Source organism: Pseudophryne corroboree, chromosome 4, assembly GCF_028390025.1.
Source record: "Pseudophryne corroboree isolate aPseCor3 chromosome 4, aPseCor3.hap2, whole genome shotgun sequence".
Lineage (NCBI taxonomy): Eukaryota > Metazoa > Chordata > Amphibia > Anura > Myobatrachidae > Pseudophryne > Pseudophryne corroboree.
In genome coordinates, this window is record NC_086447.1 from 170,225,942 (window position 1) to 170,244,249 (window position 18,308).

Below are 18,308 nucleotides of genomic sequence, written 5' to 3' on the forward strand. Positions count from 1 at the left end.
CAGTACATGTCAGTACTGTATGTAAATTCTTCAATTATTGCCTAACAACAATGCTGCTTACTGTATATTAAATACTGTAGGCCTAGAAATGTGCATCTCAATGTAGTAGTTAAAAACACAGGGGCCTATGTGGATAAGCGAGTTCTATGCACACTAAAAATGGCCGCCGACCGTGAACCCCCAGCACGTGGCAGCGCTCGGATATGGAGTGAGATACAGTATGGTATACATTTTACAGGCCAGGGGGCAATGCTGAAGGAGCGTCACAATCCCCTAGCTCAATTACACCGGCGAGGTCTATGCACATTACGTTATACCGAGCTGGATCGCTCAGCAACCTGACAAAATGGCCGCCGACCATGAACCCCTCTTCCATGCATGTTTAAATACTGTAGCTCTACTGTTTTAGGCTCTATCACCTCTGATGGGAGGCTATTCCACTTGTCCACTGCACTTTCTGTGAAGTAATTTTTCTTAAAATTCCCCTGAACCTCGCCCCCCTCCAGTCTCCGTGCACATCCTCGTGTCCTATTGCTTGCAGTGTCTTCATTAGGAGAATGTTTCCCTCCTGGACTTTATTAAAACTAGAGATGTGCACCGAAAATTTTTCGGGTTTTGTGGTTTGGTTTTGGATTTGGACGTGTTTTGCCAAAACCACCCTTTCGAATTTTTGTCGGATTCAGATGCGTTTTGGATTTGGGTGTTTTTAAAAAAAAAAAAATACTCAAAAACAGCTTAAATCATAGAATTTGTGTGAAATTTTGAGCCTATAGTATTATTAACCGCAATAACCATAATTTCCACCTCACACCTCACAATATTATTTTTAGTCCTAAAATGTGCAACGAGGTCGCTGGATGACTAAGCTACTGTAAGTGACCAAAGAGGGCGGCACAAACACCTGGCCCATCTAGGAGTGGCACTGCAGTGTCAGACAGGATGGCACTTATAAAAATTTGCCACAAACATCACATGATGCAAAGATAAATAAATAAAAAAAGAGGCGCAAGATGGAATTGTCCTTTGGCACTCCCACCGTTGTGTTGTATAAACAGGACATGCACACTTTAACAAACCCATCATTTCAGCCATAGGGTCAGCCACACGACTCTGGCTGAAATGACTGATTGGTTTGGGACACCACCAAAAAAAGAAGCAATCAATCTCTGCTTGCTCAAACTGGCTCTACAGAGTCAAGATGTACCAGACTGGACTTACTTGATGGGTGCAGTGTGGTGGGGGACAGGGAGTACTCCTCCTCCTCCGCCACGGCCTGTGAAAGTGTAGGGCCTGTGAAAACAAAAATTACATGAAATATACTTTTGTACTTTTGTATTCTGTGTTGAATACAGTATAACAAAAATTCAGTCAGGTTGGAGGAGAGTAGATTTTGCACACAGAGACGAGAATGTTGAGGCCAGATTTAGGGGGTAGTGGAAGAGGTTTAGGATACCGTACCTCACCCTGTTGGGATTGCTGCAATCAGGATGCCACTGTCTGTCGCCTGAACGCTGGAATCCTGACTGCTGGTCACGTAAACCCAATGCATTGGTTTAACACAATGTACAGTACAGTACAGTACAATACTGCAGTTTACTTACCAAGTTGGGGAGAGGGCTTCTCCTCTTCCTCTTCCTCTTCGTCCTCCTGACTGTCAATAATTACTGAGTGGAAAATAAAAAAAAGATTATAAACAAAATACAGTAGAGTACAGTTACTACAAAATTGCACAGTAGTCTACAGTAGTACAGTGCTACAGGAGGCAGAGAGATATTCATAATACAGTAGGAGCAGAATGATTATCCAGTGGTAGGGGACATACAGTACTGTACTGTACCTGTATTTAAAACACCTGCTGTCTGGATCCCGACATTCAAAATGCTGAGTCTGGATTCAGAGTATGATTGGAGGTTTAGGCTAGTGGAGGGTGGGTAGGATGCACAATTTTGGGCACCATACTACAAAATGGATATCGTGGAACTAGAAAAGGTTTAGGAGGAGGGCGACCAAAGTGATCAAGTGGATTGAGAAGCTGGAATACGAGGAAAGGCTTGCTAGGCTAGGCATGTTTACATTGGAAAAGAGGAGATTAAGAGGGAACATGATTAACCTTTACAAATATATACAGTAAGGGGACAATACACAGGAACTGTTTTTGATAAGATCGACACAGAGGACACGTGCACAGTCACTCGTGTTGGAGGAGAGGAGATTTCGCATACAGAGGCGAAAAGGGGTCTTCACAGTGAGGGAAATACTGTACGTTTGGAATTCCCTGCCTGAAAAGTAATAAAAGTGGACTTGGTCTATACTTTTAAGAATGGGCTTTAGAAAATCCTACTGTACTTACTATACTGTGGCTCCTCCTCCTCCTCCTCCGAGTCCACGTAAGTGACATCTGTGTTGAATATAAAAAAACAAAAAGAAAAGTCAAATTTGCCATTGTTATTTCCAATACTACTGTACTAAAGTATTATCCAATACTTTACAGTAGTACAGTGCTACAGAAAGTAGAGAGGCAGAGAGACATTCTTAGCCGGAGTGTGGAATGACCGTCCATTTGTAGGGGACGTACTGTACCTGCATCTAAAATACCAGAGTATAAATGGAGGGTTAGGGGTTAGTGGAGTAGGGTTTCGATACCATACAGTACCTCAACCTGATGGGATTTCTGCAATCAGGATACCGCTGTTGGTCACTTGACTGCTGGAATCCTGACCACTGGTCACGCAAACCCAAGCCATTGGTACTGTTAATAAATCAATAAATAATAAATGTACAATACAGTACAGTAGAGTACTGTACAGTAGATTACAATTCTTACCAGGCTGGCCTGAAGGCTCCCCCATTTCCTCCTCCTCCTCTGGCTCCGTATCAATAACGAGGCGGTCTGTGTGTACAAGATAACAAGTATTGTAAAATAAAAAAATTACAGTAATACTGTAGGAAACTAGTGTGTCTGTAACAAAAATAATGATTACCACTTCCGGAGCTCTGCTGGTCAGATGGGGCATGCGCTGCTGTGGAAAAATCACACTTAAATAAGCTGCTGTACAGTACAATGAAATACAGTACAGTAAATAATGGATAAAAATAAATCATAAAATATCATAAGATACAGTATGCCGGCACTCAGTATTACAGACGATGGCATCCCGAATGCAAAAATACCGAATTGGAAAATCCCCACAGGGGGTTGTTAAGTATATCCCCCCCCCCCCTAACCAAAAACCTACCCTCAAGCAGCCTAAACCTCCCACTTGGTGCTTAACCCTAAGTCCCCCCTGGTGTTGCCTAAACCTAACCACCCATGGCCGCAGCACAACCCTAACCCTACTCGCCCCCTCAGTATCCAGATGATGGCACCCCAAATGCAAAAATTCCTAATGCGAAAATCCAAACAATGGTTTATTAAGTACTGTATAGTACTATACCCAGTTGTGAAAGAACAGTAGGGTGGTATGGAGTACCATTAAGAAATTTGGTGGTGGTACACAGTACCATCAGCCCTCCACTTGTGCATAATTTATAAGTGAAGCTGTCAATTTGTAACATGTACTATACAGTATCCAGGACACATGTACAGTAGTGTAACGATGACAGTCGCACCAGAATTCTCGTTACACAATACCTGGCAGCGCAGGTGGTGGTGGTGGTGGTGGTGGTATTGTGAGAAAAAAAACAACAGTGCTGTAAGTGAAGCTGTCAATTTGTAACATGTACTATACAGTATCCAGGACACATGTACAGTAGTGTAACGATGACAGTCGCACCAAAATTCTCATTACACAATACCTGGCAGTGCAGGTGGTGGTGGTGGTGGTACTGTGAGAAAAAAAATAACAGTGCTGTAAGTGAAGCTGTCAATTTGTAACATGTACTATACAGTATCCAGGACACATGTACAGTAGTGTAACGATGACAGTCACACCAGAATTCTCGTTACACAATACCTGGCAGCGCAGGTGGTGGTGGTGGTGGTGGTGGTGGTACTGTGAGAAAAAAAAATAACAGTTCTGTAAGTGAAGCTGTCAATTTGTAACATGTACTATACAGTATCCAGGACACATGTACAGTAGTGTAACGATGACAGTCGCACCAGAATTCTCGTTACACAATACCTGGCAGCGCAGGTGGTGGTGGTGGTGGTGGTGGTGGTGGTGGTGGTGGTGGTACTGTGAGAAAAAAAATAACAGTGCTGTAAGTGAAGCTGTCAAACGTAAATTAACAAACAACTATCACTGTAATTTACCATCCTCATCCCGTAGCGCAGCACGGGTATTCAGCTATCTACAATGTTATTTATACTGTGTGTTTAATATTTACAGTTAGTTTTGTAAACAGACATTCTTAACATCACGGGCAACCAGATCTCACACGAAGTGTCCCACCCTCTCTCCCATCCGGATTGCAGCGAGTTATCTGTGATGGTCAGGACAGGGGGGTGGGACTATAGAAATCACTATGTACTGTACACTACTGTATTTGACAATACTTACCAGCTTGGCGGCGCCTGTTCCGCCTCCTGTGCCGCCGTGCTACCAGCCCTGTAAAAATATATATACAGTATAATGGCAGCATACTGTACAGTCAATGAAATTCAACATTGACAGCATCTTTATGACATCACAATCAATGGAATTGTTCATTCTAGTACCCTGCACCTAATCACTCAGGAGGGCATAGTGTACTGTACTGTCTTCAAAACTTAAGGGGGACATTTCTAAATGTGACATACAGTACACTTACAGTATCGCTACAGTACAGTAGGTCCAGGGTATTAGACAGAACACTACCTTTATAGACATTGTAACACACATTAGCATTGCCCTTATAAACATTATGACACACATCAGCATGCAGCCCTCCCACCCTTAACCATCTCAGTACTGTTCATTACAGTATAAATTGATTCCATGACAGATGATGCAGCACTCACCTGAATTCATCTTATTCACGTCATGTCACAGTAGTGCAGTTTATTCACGTCACAGTACTGTCCTTGATTCACGTTGTGTCACACAGTAGTGCAGTTTATTCACGTCACAGTACTGTCCTTGATTCACGTTGTGTCACACAGTAGAGCACCTTATTCACGTTACTGTACTGTACGTCACAGTAGTGCAGTAGTATATCCACATTACGTCACAAAGTAGAGATCTGCCACAGTCATGAACCTTATAACACATTATGCAAGAGTAATGCACGTCAGAACACATTAGGCCACTGTAACATCCCTTAGAATAATTTCTGCCACAGTAACGTCCCTTAGAACACTGTACTATCTGAAACACAAATCTACTAAAAAAATAGTTACTGTACTTGAACTTTGGGTATAAAAATCGGTACTCTCAGCGTGGGAGGCAGGAGACTGCAATTACAGCTGCACGTTACACTGAATGATAATGTACGATACACTGCACAATACGCTGCAGGTACACTGCAATTACACCACACGATGCACTGCACGACTCTGCATACGCACTGCACTATGTGATACAGTACACTGCACAATACGCTGCAGGTACACTGCATGACACACTGCAATTAAACCACACAATGCACTGCACGACACTGCATACTGTATGCACTGCGTGATACGACAACATTTCCCTGCAAAATATGATACAATGTACACTGCACAAAAAACTGCAATTACAGTACCACATGTGTATACAGTACACTGCACGATGTGATTCACTATGCATTACACTCACTGCACAATACCATATACTGAATGTACACTGCATGACACACTGCAATTACGCAGCACGATACACTGTGATACACTGCATATACTGTACACTGCATGATACTGTACACTGCACAATCGTAGACCACGTGGATTGTAAAGAACTACTGTATATATGCAAGTTTAAAAAAGTAATAATTGTTTTTGTAAAACTCATGTCGATCTTCTTCCATGTCAACTTAACGACCATGTCAACCTACAGTAACTGGTGTCAACCAATTTCAAAAGCCGCACCATCTAGGTCGACACCAAAAAACAAATTGACCTTTTGACCCGGGTTAATGTTTGGTCCTTGTTTAACCATTTGTTTACCACAAATACAGTGCTGTATAGACCGGATACCTGCTGCTACAGCAGCCCCTGCTATAATGTACTGTACCTGTAACTACAGTAACTTAAAGTACAGTAATTTACAGTAATGTACAGTACTGTACTTACAATCCCTTATGGCCTGCAGGCGTCTTGGGGTCCTCCTGACGAGGTCACTCCATCTCCTCTGGAGTGACCTCACTGTTCTCCTCCGGTTATACCTCCGGAGGATGTCCCTGCTGGCCCTCCGGTATGCCCTCATTTTCTCCTCGTTGCCGGCGAGAGTTCTGTCCCGCCAGCAAACGAGGAGACGCAGCTCACCCAGAGCATAAGGACGGTCCCGTACAGCAGCCATGACACCGTCCTTATGCTCAATGAGCGTCTCAGACGTCGTGCGTCTCAGACGTCGTGCGTTCCAGGCATTCAACGTAGTTAATGTACTTTGTGCTTCCCTTAGTTTTGAATATGCCCTTTCTTTGACCACGGTATTTTCCACTGTCTTGCCCTACGCCCTTCCCTCCTGGGAGCCTGCACAGGTCCTATGCAATACACAAACGCTGAAGATGTACAGTACAGTACGTCAGAATACACTCATTTCATTGCCGCTGTGCAGTTGCATTTAGCGTAAAGAATCGCTCCTGCAGATGTACTCTGATTTATATGTAACTTGTGTGCACCTTTCCATTGACTGTCTTACAATGTAGATAAAATAATACAGTGTATTATTACAATAAAAAAAAAAAAAAGAAGGCACATCACGTCTCGAACCCTGGACCCCCAGCGTGGGAGGTGGGAGCCTTCACCCCTAGCCCACGACGCCTCATGAGAGACTCCCAATTTCATGTGTGAAAGTACTGCAAACAGCGCCCGGCCCCCACTCCATTGGTGTTGGTTTATGCCTTAGAGGACTCGGACGCTCGCATTTGTAAAGCACGGTATTTTCCACCGCCTCCTGCTAGCCTATTGCCCTTCCCCCCTGGGAGCCTGCACAGATCATGCAGTAGACAGGGAGGGAATTCAGGTCATGTGCAATACACAAACGCCGAATATCTACTGTATAGTACTGTTTTGCTCACTTAGTAGCGTCAGAATACACTCATTTCTACTCATTGCCGTTGTGCAGTTGCATTTAGCGTAAAGAATCGCTCCTGCAGATGTACTTTGATTTATGTGAAACCTGTGTGCATCCTTCCATTGGATGTATTAGAGAGAAAAAAAATTTTTTTAAAATGAATGTCACGGGAACACATAAAAAAAATGGTTGGCATTTCCTTCCCATTGGTGTTGGTTTACAGTATGCCGTAGTGGACTCGGACGCTCATGTAATTGCATTTCAAAGGCACAGTACAGTATTTCCCATCGTCTCCCCCTACCCCCATCGCCCTTCCCCCCTGGGAGCCTGCACAGGGAGGGAATTCAGGTCATGTGCAATACACAAACGCTGAAGATCTACAGTACTGTTTTGCTCAGTTAGTAGCGTCAGAATACCCTCATTTCATTCCCGCTGTTTAGTTGCATTTAGCGTAAAGAATCGCTCCTGCAGATGTACTCTGATTTATATGTAACTTGTGTGCACCTTTCCATTGACTGTCTTACAATGTAGATAAAATAATACAGTGTATTATTACAATAAAAAAAAAAAAAAGAAGGCACATCACGTCTCGAACCCTGGACCCCCAGCGTGGGAGGTGGGAGCCTTCACCCCTAGCCCACGACGCCTCATGAGAGACTCCCAATTTCATGTGTGAAAGTACTGCAAACAGCGCCCGGCCCCCACCCCATTGGTGTTGGTTTATGCCTTAGAGGACTCGGACACTCGCATTTGTAAAGCACTGTATTTTCCACCGCCTCCTGCTAGCCTATTGCCCTTCCCCCCTGGGAGCCTGCACAGATCATGCAGTAGACAGGGAGGGAATTCAGGTCATGTGCAATACACAAACGCCGAATATCTACTGTATAGCACTGTTTTGCTCACTTAGTAGCGTCAGAATACACTCATTTCTACTCATTGCCGTTGTGCAGTTGCATTTAGCGTAAAGAATCGCTCCTGCAGATGTACTTTGATTTATGTGAAACCTGTGTGCATCCTTCCATTGGATGTATTAGAGAGAAAAAAAATTTCTCGGACGCTCGCATTTGTAAAGCACGGTATTTTCCACCGCCTCCTGCTAGCTACTGTAGCCCTCCATTCCCAGACGCTCATGTATTTTAAAAGCACGGTGTTTATACATTGTCCTGTACATTCTTCCTTTTACACAATTACTGTAGTTGCGTCTCCATACACATACAGTACTCCATACTTTTTCCACCGCCTCCCGTTACGCCTACAGTATTGCCAGAGCTGTAGATCAATCCGCCGCTATACTGTACGATCGAAAGTACTGGATTAGTGGAGCATTAGCCACACAGTGGTGGAGATGTGTAATGCATGATGAGTATCTAGATCGCCTCAACGCGCCTACCTGTGATTAAACTCAGCTATCGCCTTAGCGTGACTAAACGCCCGTCTCGGCGGAGAAACAGTCAAGATAAAGGTGGCTACATCTGTACAATGGGCATTAAAAATCATGTGACAGGGAAGCAACTCCTAGAGGATACTATCAATTGATGCAGCAAGACAATACACATATGTGTCAAAGGCAGTAATTTAAGATATATATCCATGTTTGTTGACCATCACTGTTCTTCATATTTATATAGGTGACATCTGCAGATTAATCCGATGTTATCCTAAATATATCAAAATAAATGTGTAATAACAAGCCCATATTAGTAAATAAATACTGGACTGTAATGATGTAACACCTGTAATATGGAATACATTAGATGGAGACATGATGGCTAATTTGTAGGTCTTAAAGGAAACAATGTAGCCCAGAGTGTTCATTTAAATCTCTGGGTGAAAGGGTGTCCAGCAAAAAAATCCAACGGGCCTCTGCCTTTTAAGAGAATTAACCCCCTATCACCTCCACGTTTAAGGGGGGGAATCTGATCAATAATTTGATGTCTCAAAACCGCTAAAGAATGATTGGCGGTAAGAAAATGTCGAGCGACCGGCTGGTCGCTTTTGCCAGTGGACAGGGCAGCTCTTATAGAAGCCCGGTGGCCTGCCATCCTTTCTTTAAATGTACATTCAGTTTTGCCAATATAATGTAAGCCGCAAGGGCAACTTAACATATATATGACAAACTTTGTGGAACACGTTAATCTGTGGCGGATTTTATACCGTTTTCCAGTGTATGGATGGCAAAAACTATTGCCAACAATCATATGGTTGCAGGTGGTGCAGCCAAGACATTTAAAGCATCCAACCTTCAAAGGGTTCAGAAAGGAGGACGAGGGATTAGATGTAAATGAGGAATGTGGGGGAAACTGAATATTAGTTTTCACCAAATGATCACGCAGGTTACGCCCGCGTTTGTAAGCTGGCATTAAGCGGGTGTTTGACAGGGAGCTTAATTGTTGATCGGATTGAATTATGGGCCAAACATTTTTGCTCGTTCGATTAATTTAATTACTAAGGGTGTTATATTTATTGACCCAGATAAATTTATCCTGATTGGTTTTATTCTTTCCTGGCTCCAATATTTGTGAACGTGGTGTATTTAGAACCCGGGTTTTTAAAATATTTAACTCAGCTAGATGGTACCCTCGTTCAATAAATTTAGCAATCATAGTATCGAGGGATGCCTCAACCTTAGATTCATCACTCACAATTCTTCTCACTCTAAGCATCTGTGAGTAAGGGAGACCACTAAGTAATGCTTTGGGATGGTGGCTGGAAGGGAGTAAAATGTTATTACGGTCTGTGGGTTTCACAAACATATTGGTGGTAATTTTGCCATCACAGATCTTAATCTGTACATCTAGATAATTGACACTCTCAGAGTCAATATTGTAAGTTAACTTAATCGGAGTAGTGGAATGATTGTGTGTGTCAATTAAGGCAGTTTGGACTCCCGAGTGCCCGTCCAAAGGACCAGCAGGTCATCTATAAACCTTAAGTATAACAAAACATTTAAACGAACTGTTTCTTCTGAAAAGAATAATTGGTCCTCCACCTGAAACATAAAACTATTAGTGACAGAAGGGGAAACATTGCTGCCCATAGAACAACCTTGCAATTGAAGGAAATATTGATTGTTGAATAAAAAATAATTGCGCTGTAAAGTAAGTTTTAATAATTCCATGAAGAGATCAATATCCGGACCTTTATAGGCAGGATTATTTGCAATCAGAGTCCTAACCGCCATTAGCCCTTGTTCATGGGGTATAGAAGTATATAGATTACTGACATCTATAGTGGCCAGTATGCAGTTCAAAGGAACTTCTGTAATCCTTCCCAATTGAATTAATAAATCTGTTGTGTCCTTAAGGCAAGATGCTCTGGCTTGTATGCACGGTTGTAAATGAAAGTCCAGGAAAATGGAAATACTTTGATAGAGAGAACCACGTGCAGAGATGATGGGTCGTGCTGGTGGATGGCGACTGTCTTTATGGATCTTCGGTAAGGAATAAAGGACTGGTGTTACAGGGAATGGAGTGGTTAATGCTTCACATTCTTCTTTTGTTAGTAAGCCATCATTGAGTGCTCTCACTAAAATAAGATCTAATTCTCGCTTATAGCGGGCAGTTGGATCATGAGTAAGTTTCTGATAAGTTAGAGTGTCCTTTAATTGACGATCTAGTTCGGCCACATAATCCGCAGTGTTCTGGACTACAAGGGCTCCCCTCTTGTCAGCCGGGCGAAATACGACATCATCGTACTTACTCATTTGCAGTAATGTCTCCCATTCCTTTTTAGAAAGGTTTGAATAACCTGGTGTTTCATTTTTAATATCCTGCTGTACTTGATGATCCACAGTTTTACAATAGGTGCGTATAGCTTGATTTTGTGAAGATGGGTCAAATTTGGACCTTTTACGTAGGGCAGAGGGTAACGGTGTAGTCGTGTTGTTCACAGGCAAGTTAGAGTTAAAGTATTCTTTAACCCTAAGTTGACGACCCAGTTTGAACTGTTCCACCTTCCATTCGAAGGGATCGATTCTATTCGTAGGAACGAAATTAAGACCTTTGGATAAGATTTTTTTCTCCATCGGAGAGAAGGTTCTGTCTGACAGGTTGAACATTATTTCCGTCGGGTGTAGGGAGTTCGACCTATCCCTTTGCCTCTGCCTTTGCCTTTGCCCACCCCTCCTCGTGTAGCGCCGTCGGGGTCTGCCAACTGTGCGCGGTTGCGTGCCCCTAAAGGGGGTCGACCTAGGAAGTTATCTTGGAGATCATTTTCACTCTGGGAGGCAGATCCATCTGTAGATGTTTCAGTATCTAATTGTGTAACCCTATAGCGGTTATATGGTCGCCTGCGTGGTGGACCCCGATTTTGTTGGGTACCAGAAATCCATGGGTATACTTGACGTTTGAGGTAATCATTATTCACCTTTTCAAGCTTATTGCGTTTGTACTGAATTAAATCCTTACGGTATTTTTCTATCTGTACATTAATCTTGGTATACCAATCATTCGCGGTATCCGCCTCTAAGGTAACTTTATGTGAGGATTCAAATGTTTCAATCTTTGATCGTATGGTGTTTAACTCCCGAGTGACCTCCTCAATCACTAAAAGAATCAAATCATATGAGCATTTATTTAAAATGGATATCCATTTTTTGCAGAATTGGATATTGAAGCGCCCAATAGTGGGGACATTTTTAATGCGAAAGCCCCGAGGGATTTTACCCTCCCTGTGGTAATCAGATAGAGTGACTCCATGATAATGGTAGTCTTGTTCTTTGCGTTTGAGCTTCAATAATTCTCTGTATAATTTTGCACATTGGCACTTTAAATATATGTGAATCTCTTTGGAAGCAACTTTTGACATACATTCTGGGATGGTCACTTCAAGCAATGCAGGAGTGGATGCCCTCATTGCGGCAATTGAACTGTCACAGGGAGAGACGTTCAGCTACTCTGACACCGATGCTGCCAAGATATACTTTAAGGATAACCTAATTCCATCTGGGGAAAATGTGGATAATATCCAATTATACAGAGAATTATTTAAGCTCAAACGCAAAGAACAAGACTACCATTATCATGGAGTCACTCTATCTGATTACCACAGGGAGGGTAAAATCCCTCGGGGCTTTCGCAGTAAAAATGTCCCCACTATTGGGCGCTTCAATATCCAATTCTGCAAAATATGGATATCCATTTTAAATAAATGCTCATATGATTTGATTCTTTTAGTGATTGAGGAGGTCACTCAGGAGTTAAATACCATACGATCAAAGATTGAAACATTTGAATCCTCACATAAAGTTACCTTAGAGGCGGATACCGCGAATGATTGGTATACCAAGATTAATGTACAGATAGAAAAATACCGTAAGGATTTAATTCAGTACAAACGCAATAAGCTTGAAAAGGTGAATAATGATTACCTCAAACGTCAAGTATACCCAACAAAATCGGGGTCCACCACGCAGGCGACCATATAACCGCTATAGGGTTACACAATTAGATACTGAAACATCAACAGATGGATCTGCCTCCCAGAGTGAAAATGATCTCCAAGATAACTTCCTAGGTCGACCCCCTTTAGGGGCACGCACCCGCTCACAGTTGGCAGACCCCAACGGCGCTACACAAGGAGGGGTGGGTAAAGGCAGAGGCAAAGGGATAGGTCGAACTCCCTACACCCGACGGAAATAATGTTCAACCTGTCAGACAGAACCTTCTCTCCGATGGAGAAAAAAATCTTATCCAAAGGTCTTAATTTCGTTCCTACGAATAGAATCGATCCCTTCGAATGGAAGGTGGAACAGTTCAAACTGGGTCGTCAACTTAGGGTTAAAGAATACTTTAACTCTGACTTGCCTGTGAACAACACGACTACACCGTTACCCTCTGCCCTACGTAAAAGGTCCAAATTTGACCCATCTTCACAAAATCAAGCTATACGCACCTATTGTAAAACTGTGGACCATCAAGTACAGCAGGATATTAAAAATGAAACACCAGGTTATTCAAACCTTTCTAAAAAGGAATGGGAGACGTTACTGCAAATGAGTAAGTACGATGATGTCGTATTTCGCCCGGCTGACAAGAGGGGAGCCCTTGTAGTCCAGAACACTGCGGATTATGTGGCCGAACTAGATCGTCAATTAAAGGACACTCTAACTTATCAGAAACTTACTCATGATCCAACTGCCCGCTATAAGCGAGAATTAGATCTTATTTTAGTGAGAGCACTCAATGATGGCTTACTAACAAAAGAAGAATGTGAAGCATTAACCACTCCATTCCCTGTAACACCAGTCCTTTATTCCTTACCGAAGATCCATAAAGACAGTCGCCATCCACCAGCACGACCCATCATCTCTGCACGTGGTTCTCTCTATCAAAGTATTTCCATTTTCTTGGACTTTCATTTACAACCGTGCATCCAAGCCAGAGCATCTTGCCTTAAGGACACAACAGATTTATTAATTCAATTGGGAAGGATTACAGAAGTTCCTTTGAACTGCATACTGGCCACTATAGATGTCAGTAATCTATATACTTCTATACCCCATGAACAAGGGCTAATGGCGGTTAGGACTCTGATTACAAATAATCCTGCCTATAAAGGTCTGGATATTGATCTCTTCATGGAATTATTAAAACTTACTTTACAGCGCAATTATTTTTTATTCAACAATCAATATTTCCTTCAATTGCAAGGTTGTTCTATGGGCAACAATGTTTCCCCTTCTGTCGCTAATAGTTTTATGTTTCAGGTGGAGGACCAATTATTCTTTTCAGAAGAAACAGTTCGTTTAAATGTTTTGTTATACTTAAGGTTTATAGATGACCTGCTGGTCCTTTGGACGGGCACTCGGGAGTCCCTTTCTGCCTTAATTGACACACACAATCATTCCACTACTCCGATTAAGCTAACTTACAATATTGACTCTGAGAGTGTCAATTATCTAGATGTACAGATTAAGATCTGTGATGGCAAAATTACCACCAATATGTTTGTGAAACCCACAGACCGTATTAACATCTTACTCCCTTCCAGCCACCATCCCAAAGCATTACTTAGTGGTCTCCCTTACTCACAGATGCTTAGAGTGAGAAGAATTGTGAGTGATGAATCTAAGGTTGAGGCATCCCTCGATACTATGATTGCTAAATTTATTGAACGAGGGTACCATCTAGCTGAGTTAAATATTTTAAAAACCCGGGTTCTAAATACACCACGTTCACAATTATTGGAGCCAGGAAAGAAAAAAACCAATCAGGATAAATTTATCTGGGTCAAAAAATATAACACCCTTAGTAATAAAATTAATCGAACGAGCAAAAATTTTTGGCCCATAATTCAATCCGATCAACAATTAAGCTCCATGTCAAACACCCGCTTAATGCCAGCTTACAAACGCGGGCGTAACCTGCGTGATCATTTGGTGAAAACTAATATTCAGTTTCCCCCACATTCCTCATTTACATCTAATCCCTCGTCCTCCTTTCTGAACCCTTTGAAGGTTGGATGCTTTAAATGTCTTGGCTGCACCACCTGCAACCATATGATTGTTGGCAATAGTTTTTGCCATCCATACACTGGAAAACGGTATAAAATCCGCCACAGATTAACGTGTTCCACAAAGTTTGTCATATATATGTTAAGTTGCCCTTGCGGCTTACATTACACTGGCAAAACTGAATGTACATTTAAAGAAAGGATGGCAGGCCACCGGGCTTCTATAAGAGCTGCCCTGTCCACTGGCAAAAGCGACCAGCCGGTCGCTCAACATTTTCTTACCGCCAATCATTCTTTAGCGGTTTTGAGACATCAAATTATTGATCAGATTCCCCCCCTTAAACGTGGAGGTGATAGGGGGTTAATTCTCTTGAAGGCAGAGGCCCGTTGGATTTTTTTGCTGGACACCCTTTCACCCAGAGGTTTAAATGAAAACTCTGGGCTACATTGTTTCCTTTAAGACCTACAAATTAGCCATCATGTCTCCATCTAATGTATTCCATATTACAGGTGTTACATCATTACAGTCCAGTATTTATTTACTAATATGGGCTTGTTATTACACATTTATTTTGATATATTTAGGATAACATCGGATTATTCTGCAGATGTCACCTATATAAATATGAAGAACAGTGATGGTCAACAAACATGGATATATATCTTAAATTACTGCCTTTGACACATATATGTATTGTCTTGCTGCATCAATTCATAGTATCCTCTAGGAGTTGCTTCCCTGTCACATGATTTTTAATGCCGATTGTATGTCTTGTTTCTTTCACTTTAACAGCTCATTATGCTGTCTTCACTTACAGGTGTAACGGGGCTCTCCGTGACGTCGTGTTTGGCGCGGCACTGTGACGTCATTGTCGATGGACGTGAAGCGGGCGGACGGCGGGCGCCATGGATGGCCTCGATGGTATATAGGTATGTTATGTAAGCATTGTGTTATATGTCCTGATGAAAATGTTTTATTCACAACATTGAAACGTTGACTCTCTCCGTGACTTCGTCTCGTTTTATTCCCCGCTGAGGGAGCCGTGAGTGCCGCCGACTGTATGCTATTTATATATATATATATATATATATACACGTGGGGACGGTGCGGCACTCCAATAAATCAGACGTGAAACCTCCGTAATTATCAACGTTTCAATGAAACGTTGATAATTACGGAGGTTTCACGTCTGATTTATTGGAGTGCCGCACCGTCCCCACGTGTATACAATTTTTTGTGAGGGCACCCAGTCTTATATTTACCTTCAGTGGCTGTGCCGGATCCCCACCTGTCGTCTATATATATATATATATATATAGTAGGAGGACAGTGCAGAATTTTGCTGACCACCAGTATATAATATATAGCAGTACGGTACAGTAGTCCACTGCTCTACCTACCTCTGTGTCATCAAGTATACTATCCATCCATACCTGTGGTGCATTTTAGTTGTGCGCAGTATATATATAGTAGAAGGACAGTGCAGAATTTTGCTGACCACCATATATAATATATAGCAGTACGGTACAGTAGTCCACTGCTCTACCTACCTCTGTGTCATCAAATATACTATACATCAATACCTGTGGTGCATTTTAGTTGTGCGCAGTATATATATAGTAGGAGGACAGTGCAGAATTTTTCTGACGTCCTAAGTGGATGCTGGGACTCCGTAAGGACCATGGGGAATAGCGGCTCCGCAGGAGACTGGGCACAACTAAAAGAAAGCTTTTGGTCTACCTGGTGTGCACTGGCTCCTCCCTCTATGACCCTCCTCCAGACCTAAGTTAGAATCTTGTGCCCGGCTGAGCTGGATGCACACTAGGGACTCTCCTGAGCTCCTAGAAAAGAAAGTATATTTTAGGTTTTTTTATTTTCAGTGAGATCTGCTGGCAACAGACTCACTGCTACGAGGGACTAAGGGGAGAAGAAGCGAACCTACCTGCTTGCAGCTAGCTTGGGCTTCTTAGGCTACTGGACACCATTAGCTCCAGAGGGATCGAACACAGGGCCGACCTCGATCGTCCGGTCCCGGAGCCGCGCCGCCGTCCCCCTTACAGAGCCAGAAGCAAGAAGATGGTCCTGAAAATCGGCGGCAGAAGACTTCGATCTTCAACAAGGTAGCGCACAGCACTGCAGCTGTGCGCCATTGCTCCTCATGCACACCTCACACTCCGGTCACTGATGGGTGCAGGGCGCTGGGGGGGGGGGGGGGGGGGCGCCCTGAGCAGCAATATTAACAACTTGGCTGGCAAAATAATCACAATATATTGTCCTAGAGGCTATATATGTGAAAAATACCCCTGCCAGAGATCCATAAAAAAGCGGGAGAAGCCCGCCGAAAAAGGGGCGAGGCTATCTCCCTCAGCACACTGGCGCCATTTTTCCCTCACAGCTCCGCTGGAAGGATCGCTCCCAGGCTCTCCCCTGCAGTTTCAAGACTACAAAGGGTAAAAAAGAAAGGGGGGGGCACTAACTTTAGGCGCAGCAGTATATATATAAGCAGCTAAAAGGGAAAATCACTCAGTTATAGTGTTCATCCCTGTGTTATATAGCGCTCTGGTGTGTGCTGGCATACTCTCTCTCTGTCTCCCCACAGGGCTTTGTGGGGTTCTGTCCTCTGTCAGAGCATTCCCTGTGTGTGTGCGGTGTGTCGGTACGGCTGTGTCGACATGTTTGATGAGGAGGCTTATGTGGAGGCGGAGCAGATGCCGATAAATGTGATGTCACCCCCTGCGGGGTCGACACCTGAGTGGATGGTTATTAGGGATGTGCACTTGAAATTTTTCGGGTTTTGTGTTTTGGTTTTGGGTTCGGTTCCGCGGCCGTGTTTTGGGTTCGAACGCGTTTTGGCAAAACCTCACCGAATTTTTTTTGTCGGATTCGGGTGTGTTTTGGATTCGGGTGTTTTTTTCAAAAAACCCTAAAAAACAGCTTAAATCATAGAATTTGGGGGTCATTTTGATCCCAAAGTATTATTAACCTCAAAAACCATAATTTCCACTCATTTTCAGTCTATTCTGAACACCTCACACCTCACAATATTATTTTTAGTCCTAACATTTGCACCGAGGTCGCTGGATGACTAAGCTAAGCGACCCAAGTGGCCGACACAAACACCTGGCTCATCTAGGAGTGGCACTGCAGTGTCACGCAGGATGGCCCTTCCAAAAAACACTCCCCAAACAGCACATGACGCAAAGAAAAAAAGAGGCGCAATGAGGTAGCTGTGTGACTAAGCTCAACGACCCAAGTGGCCGACACAAACACCTGGCCCATCTAGGAGTGGCACTGCAGTGTCACGCAGGATGGCCCTTCCAAAAAACACTCCCCAAACAGCACATGACGCAAAGAAAAAAAGAAGCGCAATGAGGTAGCTGTGTGACTAAGCTCAGCGACCCAAGTGGCCGACACAAACACCTGGCCCATCTAGGAGTGGCACTGCATTGTCACGCAGGATGGCCCTTCCAAAAAACACTCCCCAAACAGCACATGATGCAAAGAAAAAAAGAGGCGCAATGAGGTAGCTTTGTGACTAAGCTCAACGACCCAAGTGGCCGACACAAACACCTGGCCCATCTAGGAGTGGCACTGCAGTGTCACGCAGGATGGCCCTTCCAAAAAACACCCCCCAAACAGCACATGACGCAAAGAAAAAAAGAGGCGCAATGAGGTAGCTGTGTGAGTAAGCTAAGCGACCCTAGTGGCCGACACAAACACCT

At 43.3% G+C, this 18,308-nt stretch overlaps 1 protein-coding gene across 1 annotated transcript in view; it reads left to right on the top strand.

The window, feature by feature from the left end:
- Positions 1-15,509, top strand: part of LOC134909100 (alpha-1,4-N-acetylglucosaminyltransferase-like) — a 322,027-nt gene extending 306,518 nt beyond the window's left edge. The window contains exon 2 of the transcript XR_010175852.1: positions 15,404-15,509. The gene's annotated coding sequence lies outside the window, so the exon portion shown is untranslated. The remainder of the gene's footprint in view (positions 1-15,403) is intronic.
- Positions 15,510-18,308: the final 2,799 nt, after the last annotated feature.